Consider the following 10,580-nt stretch of genomic DNA (forward strand, 5'->3'; position numbering starts at 1 on the left):
TTTTCCTTAGAATTCCCCTTTTGGTTTTCTTTTTTAGATATTTTGAAAATACATAATACAAGTTATGGGATTAAATTCCAAAAGAGTATACCATACAGCGATAAGTAGGTCTCTCTCCCACCCCAGCCATCCATTCCTTTCACAGGATACAACCACTGTGACTTGTTCCTTTTGAATTCCTCCAGAGGTATTCTAGATATAAATAAGCAAATCATTTATTTTACCCAAACGGTACCATACTATATGCTCTGCTCTACATTTGCTTAACACTGTATCTTGAAGAGCCTTCCACGTCATCAAATAAAAATTTGCCTCAATTTTCAATAGCTGCAAACTACATCTTTTAAATGTGCCATGACATATGTATGCAGTTCCCTGCTGACTGGATATTCATATGGTTTCCAATTGTCTGCTGCACCAAACATCTTTCTACCTAAACCAGTCCACATGTGTGAGAGACTCTGCAGCATGAATACTCAGGAACAGAACTCCTGGGTCCAAGGGCACTTGTACATTTGTAATTTTGATAAACACTGCCAATTGTCCTCCACAAAGATTGTTCTAATTTAGGCACTGGCCGCACAGGAACGGTCCTATTTGCCCATACCCTCGCCAAACTGTTATCCCACTTTGACTCTCTGCCAATGTGGCTGATGAATAACTGATACCTTGGTCAAGTTTAAATCTATATTTCTCTAAGAAGAGAAACTCTCCAGAGCTGTGCTGCCCAGTACCTGCAACTCTTAAAATTTAAACTGATTAAAATTAAACAAAATTTAAAACTCAGCTCCTCAGCTGCTCTAGCTGCATTTCAAGTGCTTAACAGCCATATGACCTCTGTGTGGGGCAGTGCCAATATAAAACATTCCATCATCCAAATATTTCAATTGGATGGTACTACGCTAAACCTGCACTATCCAATATGGTAGCCATGAGCCACATGTGGTCACTGAGCACTTAGAATGTGGCTAGTCACATTTCATTGCGAAGGGCTCTAAGATTACAATCCATAACGGATTTCAAAGACTTGATAGGAAAAAAAAAAAGGAGCCCTGGTGACGCACTAGTTAAGTGCTTAGCTGCTAACTGAAAGGTTGGCAGTTCGAACCCAGCCAGCAGCAGTGTTGGAGAAAGACTTGGTGATTTGCTCCTGTAAATATTACAGTCTAGAAAACCCTACGGGGTCACTATGAGTTGGAATTGACTTGATGGCACCTCACAATGACAACAATAAGAAAAAAAATAAGGTAAAATATCCCCTTAATTGTTTCTTATATTGATTACATGATGTTTTGCATATACTAGGTTAAATAAAATACATTATTAAAACTAATCTCACCTGTTTCTTTTTGCTCCTGTCAACATAGCTATTAGACAATGTACCTTAGCTATACAGCTTGCCTTCTATTTCTATCAGACAGGGCTGCTCCAAAGGGCACAGTGCTCTATTGAGACCTGGATTTTAGAATGTTTCTTTTTACATAGAAATAAGTGTAGCTATTATTACTATAAGGAAAAACAGAAGCACTGAATCTTTTTCTTCCTCACCCTTCCCTGCCCCATGCAGGGTGGGCGACAAAAGAAGAAAGGACTGAGATGATCCTGGTGATAACTAGGAGCCCCAAGATAAGTCAGACACCTCCCACCTATGTGGCCACAGGCAGGTCTGTGGCACTGCTGACCCCAAGCAGAGGCTGATTTCCTGGTAGCTGGTAGAACAATGCACCAGAGAACAAAGTGCCTTCGAACCTAACAATAGAACAGATCCAAATAGGATTTCCAGGACTGGGGTGGACGGCAGGGGGAGGGGGCAGAGAAGAACAAATCCCTCCCCTGCTCCATCCCTAACCCGCCTTCCACCCTTGGCTTGACCTGGCCTCTCAGCCCACCCTCCCACATTCTCGGCAGCAGCCTGTACACACAGCTCTGGGCCACGAACAAGGGAAGGAGTAGACAGACAGAGAACCAGAGAAAGACGTACAGAGGCTCTGCCCCCAAGGCTCACACTGCCACGGTTCTACAGTCAAGACATGGCATGGGTGTTTCTGTCATCTGAGGGTCAAGAAAACTCAGCTGTACAACATGATACACACAACTGACCAATCAGAATGGGCAGTTTTCTCACAGATCCTGAGGGAATGAGACCTAACTGTATCTGGGCATAAGTCGTCTTCCTGGGAGAAATCATTAATTTTAATATTATTATTATTATTGTAGTTATTTGGAGACCCGGGGTGGTACAATGATAATGTGCTCGACTGCTAACCGAAGAGTCAGAGGTTCAAGTCCATCCAGAGGCATCTTGGAGGAAAGGCCCGGTGATCTACTTCCAAAAAGATCAGCCATTGAAAACCCTGTAGAGCCCAGTTCTACTCTGACCCACATGGGTCACCATGAGTCCAAACTGATTCAGTGGCAACTGGTTGGTTACTGTAGCTGTTCTTATTAGCTGTATGCCTTTGGGTAAGCCAACTAACCTCTCTGGGTCCTATTTCATGATCTATAAAATGAGGGGGTTGCATTATGTAAGTTCTCCTATCTCAATCAATCTGAAAGTCGTATAATCCTACATGCATGCAAACAAGATATTGCCAACGCTTTCATCCTTGCTCGCTCACTCATTTAGAAAACACTCATTGGACAGTTAATATGAGTCAGACATTGAACTCAGCACAGGGCAGACAAATATGGAAAAACATCTCTTCCACTGGATTAAGTTCGTAAGAGAAGGGAGAAGGGATGGCATGAACAACCAGAGCAGAGCTCTTCACCTGGGGACGTGGGACGGCACGTACATTTTCACAACTATGTGCAGTTTTCCGGAGAGGACACACAAAGATGAATGTGACCTCAAGAAGGCAAAGGGCTAGTGATTTAGAGAAACTACAATATGCGAGAAGGAGTCATGCTGGTGCAGTGGTTAAGCGCTTGGCTGCTAATCCAAAGGTCGGTGGTTTGAACCCACCAAGTGCTCAGTGGGAAAAAAGACCTGGCAATCTGCTCCCATAAAGATTACAGCCTAGGAAACTCTATGGGGGCAGTTCTACTCTGTCCTATAGGGTCACTATGAGTCCGAATCAACGTGACAGCACACAACATCAACAACTAATGTACCAGATACTGTGCTAAGTTCTTATTATATGGTGGGTGCTTGAAGACTTAGCGCCCAAAACGGTCCACAAAGTGTACACTGAAACAAATACGTGCTAGGCTGAATTGAAGGAATCTTGTTTCTCACACTGTCTGAAAGGCAGGAGGTTCCTCCTAACCCCATTTTACAGATGGCAACACAGATGCTCAGAGAGAGGAGTATGTGATCACACCACGCAGCTGGGAAGGGGCGGGACAGGGATTTGAACCTGGGCCTCTTTGGTGCTAAGCTGGCCTCTTTCCCCCACATCAGAAATGATCTCTTTGCATGTGGCTTCTCCCTGCTGCAGCACCTCCACCGACTCTCCCCCTCCTCATGTCAGAAAATGTAAGTATTTAACAGGCCAACTCAGTATCACACTTGTCTGACCTGGGATACCTGCCCAACAGAGGGGTTGGGAGGATTAAATGAGGAAACCCATGACATGAAGCACTCAATAGCTACTGGCAGATACTCATTCATCAAATATTTATTCCGGCCTTGGGTTATATGGTAGCATCATCTTCCTCATTTATTGTCACTGTATTTATACTCCTTCCAACATGGCAGAGTGTACCATAGACAGTAGGTGCTCAATAATTGTAGGTTGAAAGAGTAAATAATGATAGTCTCTATGGTAGATTAATTTATTCTTCAGCAAATACTATGCCCTCCCCTGACCTCCATGACTTGGTCTTGTGACTTGCTCTGGCCAACGGAATGTGGGTGGAAGAGACGGTGTACCAATTCTAAGGCTGGGCCTTAAGAGGCAGTGTGTGTTTCTGCTCACTCCTCTGACACTTTCTGGGCTCCACAAGGAGAAAAATATACAGGACGGTGACTGGGTCCCAAATAAATCTATGTGGGGGCAGATCACCCCAGCCAACTTGCAGATTTGTGAACCTAAGAATAAATGTTTGTTATTTGCCACTGAGTTTGGGGATGGTTGTTACTCAGCAAAAGCTGACTGACACTGTCTACTTTACTCACATTCAGAGATTTGGGGCAGACAGTGGCCTTGGTGTCCCTCACTTGTTTTTAAGGTGGGATTTCAGAAATTGAGTCATTTTGTACCTTTTTCTTCTCAATTCTCCCTAGGCTGGTAATGCCCTATTCAAAGAAGACAGCAGAAGCTACAGAGATTCATATTTTGGCCATCTCAGCACCTGGTACAGGGTCAGGCAATGCTTAATGAATGACAGGATGGGCAGATCGTTCATTCTACGGGATGAGCACTGTTACAATCACTAGCAGGCAGCAACCTGGACTTCAGGTGCTCAGAGCCACCAGGTCTGTGGTCCCCAAAGTATAGGGACCGGACCCCAGTGATGACACAATATTGTTTTGGACCATATACAGCAGATCCATATGTATTTATTTTAATGTGATTTAGGAAATGCATATCCAGCCTATAATTTCAGGACTATTACTGCTTAAGGTGAGTCTAAGTTTTAAAAACTAAGCAATTTAAAGAAAAACAGTAAGTGAAAAATAATAGTTCACGTGGAACGTGGATCTGGAAACATGAATGAAGTTTAGGCAGTACTGATCCATTTCAAGTCTCCTCATTTTCCTACAAATCACAATCATAATCATAGTTAGCAGTTTTGAGCACTAATAATGCAGCATCAGGATTGGAGGAGGACGCATCAACAGCCCATGATATGCAGATAACACAACTTTGCTTGCTAAAAGTGAAGAGGACTGAAGCCCTTACTGATGAATATCAAAGACCACAGCCTTCAGCAAGAATTACACCTCAACATAAAGAAAACAAAAATCCTCACAACTGGACCAATAAGCAACATTATGGCGAATGGAGAAAATATTGAAGTCGTCAAGGATTTCATTTTACTTCAATCCACATCTATGGAAGCAGCAGTTAGGAAATCAAAAGATATATTGCATTGGGCAAATGTGCTGCAAAAGACCTCTTTAAAGTGTTAAAAAGCAAAGATGTTACTGTGAGGACTAAGGTGCACCTGACCCAAGTCATGGTATTTTCAATCACCTCATATGCATGTGAAAGCTGGACGATAAATAAGGAAGACCAAAGAAGAACTGATGCCTTTGAGTTATGGTGCTGGTGAAGAATACTGAATATACGATGGACTGCCAAAAGAATGAACAAATCTGTCTTGAAAGAAGTACAACCAAAATGCTCTTAGAAGGAAGGATGGCGAGACTACGTCTCACATACTTTGGACATGTTGTCAGGAAGGATCAGTGCCTGGAGAAGGACATCATGCTTGGTAAAGTGGAGGGTCAGCGAAAAAGAGGAAGACCCTCAAGGAGATGGACTGACACAGTGGCTACAACAATGGGCTCAAGCTAACAACGATTGTGAGGATGGTGCAGGACTGGGCAGTGTTTCGTTCTGCTGTGCACAGGGGTACTACGAGTTGGAACCAACTCAACGGCACCTGACAACAACAACAACAATATGCCAAGCACTGTCTTGAGGGCTTTATAGGCATTATTTTATAGACTCCTCCCACCCACCCATGAGGCAGGTACTATTATCATTTCCCTTCTTCAGGTAAGTTAACTGAGGCTCAGAGGTAAGGAACTTGTCCGAGGTCACACAGTTAACAAGCAGCGGAGTCAGGATTTGAAGCTAGGCTTTCAACCTCCAGGGCCTGAGTTCTTAACAGCTACGTCTATATTGCCTCCCAGATGGGAGACCCAGTACCCAAGGAAGTTTAGAGTTGCCCAAGGTTAACTGCAAAATCTGGAACCTGAATCTCAAATTCCTGACTCCCAGCCCTGTGTTGTACATTACTCCTCGTACATCTCTGCTGTCTGAGAAGTAATGTGGAGAGAACACCTCAAGTTTATGGCCAGGGCTGAGCAGTGTCTGCAAGAAGAAAGGGAGAGAGGTGTTAAACCTGACAGCAAAGACTTGGAAGAGAAGAGACAGGGAAATAAACAAGCCGCCAAGTTGGGGCAGGCGTTCAATGGATGAGGAGAAACTAGAATGTGGGCAAAGTTACTCCAACAAATTGCTGATGGAGCAGGAGCTGGTTCCTGAGCTCCCTGGAGCACTCTTCCCAAGAGCACTGCCCACCCCAGCCAGATTCGGGAACTGGTTTCCCTAAGTGACATGCACGTAGTCTATATTTAGGTCCAAAAGCCACCCATTGTTTCTGTCCCAGAGGACAATCGGGGTCACCACCCTGACCTCAGCCCCTCCAAGTCATGTCTCTGAGTGTACCACCAAGAAAGGCCTTTTCAGACACTGGTTTGAATCAACTTCCCCTTCCATGGCTCTGACTTAGTGTCCTGGGCAAGCTGTAAAAACATGTCCCGGAGAAAATAAGCAGGTCAAAAATAACTGGAATCGGGGCTTTAAAATGAAGCACTGATTCTTTCCTTCCTGCCATAAAATCAAATGATATCCATGTTCATCTCAGGATATAAGGTGCTTCAGGTCTTTGGGTTGTGAAGCCCTTACGTGCTGAGGATTTCTTTCTCCAGTGGCCGTCAGAACATTCTAGACTCAACATGAATTGGACATGGATCGTGTCTGCTGAGTGCTGACTGTGTGTCAGGCACTGTCATGAGTTACTTCATTTATTCCTCATAACCCGGTAAGGCAGGCACTATTGATTATCCCCACTTTACACAGAAGAAAACAGATTCAGAGAGGTTTGGTAAACTGTCCAGGATGACATGGCTAGTAAGAGGCAAGGCTGAGACTCAGCCCTATATCTGTCTGGTTCTAAGACCCATCCCCTAAATACTTACACTCTATCATTTCTTGATAGATATAGAACTAACTTGGTCAAGCCTCCTAAGAAGATAAATTTATGAGATCTTTCAAGGAATTCTCCCATCCTTTCTTCTCCCTCCATACCCAGTTACCAATTGCACCCTCCTTCCAGCCACAATTCCTCCAGATCTTTTCTCTGCCAATTCTCAAAGCTAAGGAATAAAAATTCATTCAATAATCTTTTCAAGAGCAGAATAAAGGTCAATAGCTGGCCAGCCAATTACTTTTTGAGTTCCATTTGACAACCTTGGGTAATATATGCATGATCGTTAAGGTTGTGTGTCAACTTGGCTGGGCCATGATTCCCAGAGGTTTGGCAATTATGATGTAGTCTGGCAGTTGTATAATGGTGTAGTCATCTCTATGATGAGATCTGATATAATGTGATCATCTCCATGATGGGATCTGCTGTGAGTAGCCAATCAGCTGAAAGGGAGTTTCCTTGGGGGTGTGGCCTGCATCCAATATAGGTGTGGACTTTCTGGCAAGGCTTGTGGACTTTCACCCACTCTGGATCCTGCAGCTGGCTCCTGTTCATCTGACCTCCAGTTCTTGGGACTTGGGCTAGCAGCTTACCTGCCATCTTGCCTACCGATCTTGGGATTCATCTGTCTTCTCAGCCCGTGAGCCAGACTCCTCCTGCTGTCTGACCTGCTGATCTTGGGTTCGCCAGCCCCTGCAGCTAAGTGAATCAGGAGAAGCCTTCAGCCTGACCTATGGACTTGGGATGTTCCAGCCTCACAACTGCGTGAACCATTTCCTTGATATAAATCTTTCTCTATATATATTTATACACTTTACTGGTTTTGCTTCTCTAGATAACGCAGCGTAAGACAGTATGCTAAGAACACTCACAAAATCATTTGACTCTGAAATGGGGCAGATGTGAAAACTATTTTTTTACTTTATCCAGGATCTTTGCATATCTTAGGTTCATGACAAAGGTAAAATGAGTTCAGAGACATCTCCGTTTGACAGGTGGGGAGACTGAATCCAGAGAAGGAAGTGATGTGCCTCTTACTTAAGTGCTGATTGGACCACAGCAAACATCCATCAAATCAAGACACCATTTGCACCCGAAATAGGCTGATTTGCCCAAGAACTGGAAAGCAAAGTGTTACTGCAGATGTTGCATGTGGCAGGAGATCTAGGAAGGGTGCCATCTTTTAAATTATTATGTAGCATCTAATGGCTAAGAATGTCAATTCCAGATCCATTCTGCCTGGGTTTGTACCCTGATCCATCACTTTAAAAAAAACACCAAACTCACTGCTGTCGAGTCAATTCCAACTCATAGCGACCCTGTAGGACACAGAAAACTGCCCCATAGGGTTTCCAAGGAGCCACTGGTGGATTCGAACTGCCGACCTTAACCGTTGCACCACCGGGGCTCTGATCCACTACTTACCAGCTGGGTAACCTTGGAAAAATTATTTATCTTCTCTAATCCTCAGTTTCACCATCTATAAAATGGGGACGATAATAATAGCCAATCTCTAAAACACTGTTGTGAGAATTTCATGAGCTAATGTGAGAAGAATGCTTAGTTACATAAAAAGCATCTAATATACCTTAGCTATTATTGTTATTCCGACTCATACTCATGGCAACCCTGTATGAGTCGGAATTGACGGCAACGGGTTTGGTTTTTTGGTTTATTATTATTTTGTTATGAACTCTGCATTAACTGTCACTGAAATATAGTAAGTCACTTAAAATGTCAATTTCTATGCCTCAAAAGCTCAAAAACTATGCTTTACCAAGTGAGCAAATATCTGGGTAGTAGGATGTGAAAAGGAGAAAGACAGGGAAATCATCCAAGTCACATGAAAGGATTAACCTTATGTGTTTGGAATGGTTACATATAAGAGTTGAAATGAGCATTACAAAGATCAGTCTCAGAAATGTAATTCTGATGAGAGAAATAGAAAGAACATCCTTCAGAAAATTGTTGGCTTATCCAAAACTTTAACACCCTCCAAATAAATAAATAAAGGACAAGAACAATAAGCTGTAGGGTTCCTAAACTGCTCTTCATTCCAGAGAAATACAGCTTTTTCAGCCACTCCTTCCAAAATCACCCAAACCAGGCACTAACACTCTTAAGGAGAAGTGTAGTGATTCTGCGCCTCCCCGGATGTTACCTGACTTCATCCTCCCAATGATGAGCACGCTCAAACCAACAGGATCACAAATTTAAGGAAACCTACAAAAAACATTGCCCCAAACAGACTGAATTTCCAAAACAGTGCAGCCATCTTCCAATCAAAAGAAGGAGAGAAGATCCTGGAAATCTACTTTGTAATTAAAAACAAACAAGAAGCAGAAGGCAGATGCATCCTTTTCTCTCTCTCTTTTCCTTCCCATTAACTGAAAACAGGCCTTTTGTAAACATTAAAATACTAATACTGTATCAGTACTGGTTCATCAGTAGTAACAAATGTAGTACACACGCAAGATGCTAATAATAGAAGAAACTGTGTAGGGGAAGGGAATATATGGAACTCTGTACCTTCTGCACAATTTTTCAATTTTTCTATGAACCCAAACCTGCTTTAGAAAATAAAGTCTATTAAAAAAAAATTAAATACTGGTATCACAGAGCAAACAGCAGAAGACACCCCTCCGCCACCCCACCCTTGCTCTCCTCCAATCACAGATGCTAAATGAGGCCCTGAAAGGATGCTCTCCACTCAGCTCACCATCTCAGCTAAGTCCAACCGTTTGTGGTCTTAAACACAACCACATGGCTCTTTCTGATTCATACTCAAGTGAGGCAGAAATGTGGCTCCAACACCCTAGGTATTTTGACTAGCAACTCCCTGCTAAGTTTCTTGGGAAATGAAAAGACAGCTGCGCCCTCCACACCTCAGCTCCTGGAACTGCCCCACGAGCTTGGGTGGGAGCTGAGGGGCAGGACATGCCCGGCTCAGCAGCCGCACCCCCCCTTTCCTCCGTCCGCAGGGAGCTTACCTGAGCATGGACAAAGAAGCAACACCACACCATGGGGCGCTCCGACCTCATCCACCCGAGTCCCAGCCCCTAGCTGTGGTGGAGCCCTGCGGACGGGATTGTCTGAGCGGCACAGAGCATGGTTTCAGGAGTTCCTGAAGGAACTCCTCCCCGCCACTTGGGCTGCATGACAGGAAGTGACAGGGGGCCATCAGTTACAAGCGTCAGAGCTGAGAACCAGAGCTCCCCACCTCCAGTGGTTTCCTCAGCAGCTGCTGCTGCTGCTTTTTCAGCGCTCTCTTTGCCCTTTGGCATTCAAAGGCACACCAGAAATTCAGTTTCTGGCTGACAGTCCTCAGCCTGTGGGAAACAATGCTTGGTGGGTCCCCACCTAAAAGCCCCGCTGGGCATCCGGGCAGCTCTAAACGGTTCGCTGCTAGACACCATATCTCTAGTCTGGAGCTTTACAGACCCAAAAGTTGGAATGAAAATGCATAGAGAAGAAAACGTTACTGGGGGGAGGGACGCTGGGAGGAGAGATGAAGAGATGAGGTTGTTCAGGGAGGAATAGATGATCTGCTTGAACTTCACCCAAGAGTCAGCGGCCCTGCCCAGGATACAGAGCTCACACTCAGTCCTAATTCAAAAGCAACCACACGCCCATCCGTTTCTTTCTTTATTTCTTAGGCAAATACGGTGTCTTCCCTTCAGAGCCCCTTCAAAATA

At 44.2% G+C, this 10,580-nt stretch overlaps 1 long non-coding RNA gene across 1 annotated transcript in view; it reads right to left on the reverse strand.

Annotated features, from left to right (window-relative positions):
- Window positions 1–10,035, reverse strand: part of LOC111819713 (uncharacterized) — a 55,686-nt gene extending 45,651 nt beyond the window's left edge. The window contains exon 1 of the long non-coding RNA XR_002823283.1: window positions 9,876–10,035. This is a non-coding gene — a long non-coding RNA (uncharacterized LOC111819713). The remainder of the gene's footprint in view (window positions 1–9,875) is intronic.
- Between the last annotated feature and the right edge of the window lie 545 nt (window positions 10,036–10,580).

This window comes from Trichechus manatus, unplaced genomic scaffold, assembly GCF_000243295.1.
Source record: "Trichechus manatus latirostris isolate Lorelei unplaced genomic scaffold, TriManLat1.0 scaffold00001, whole genome shotgun sequence".
In the NCBI taxonomy this organism is placed as follows: domain Eukaryota; kingdom Metazoa; phylum Chordata; class Mammalia; order Sirenia; family Trichechidae; genus Trichechus; species Trichechus manatus.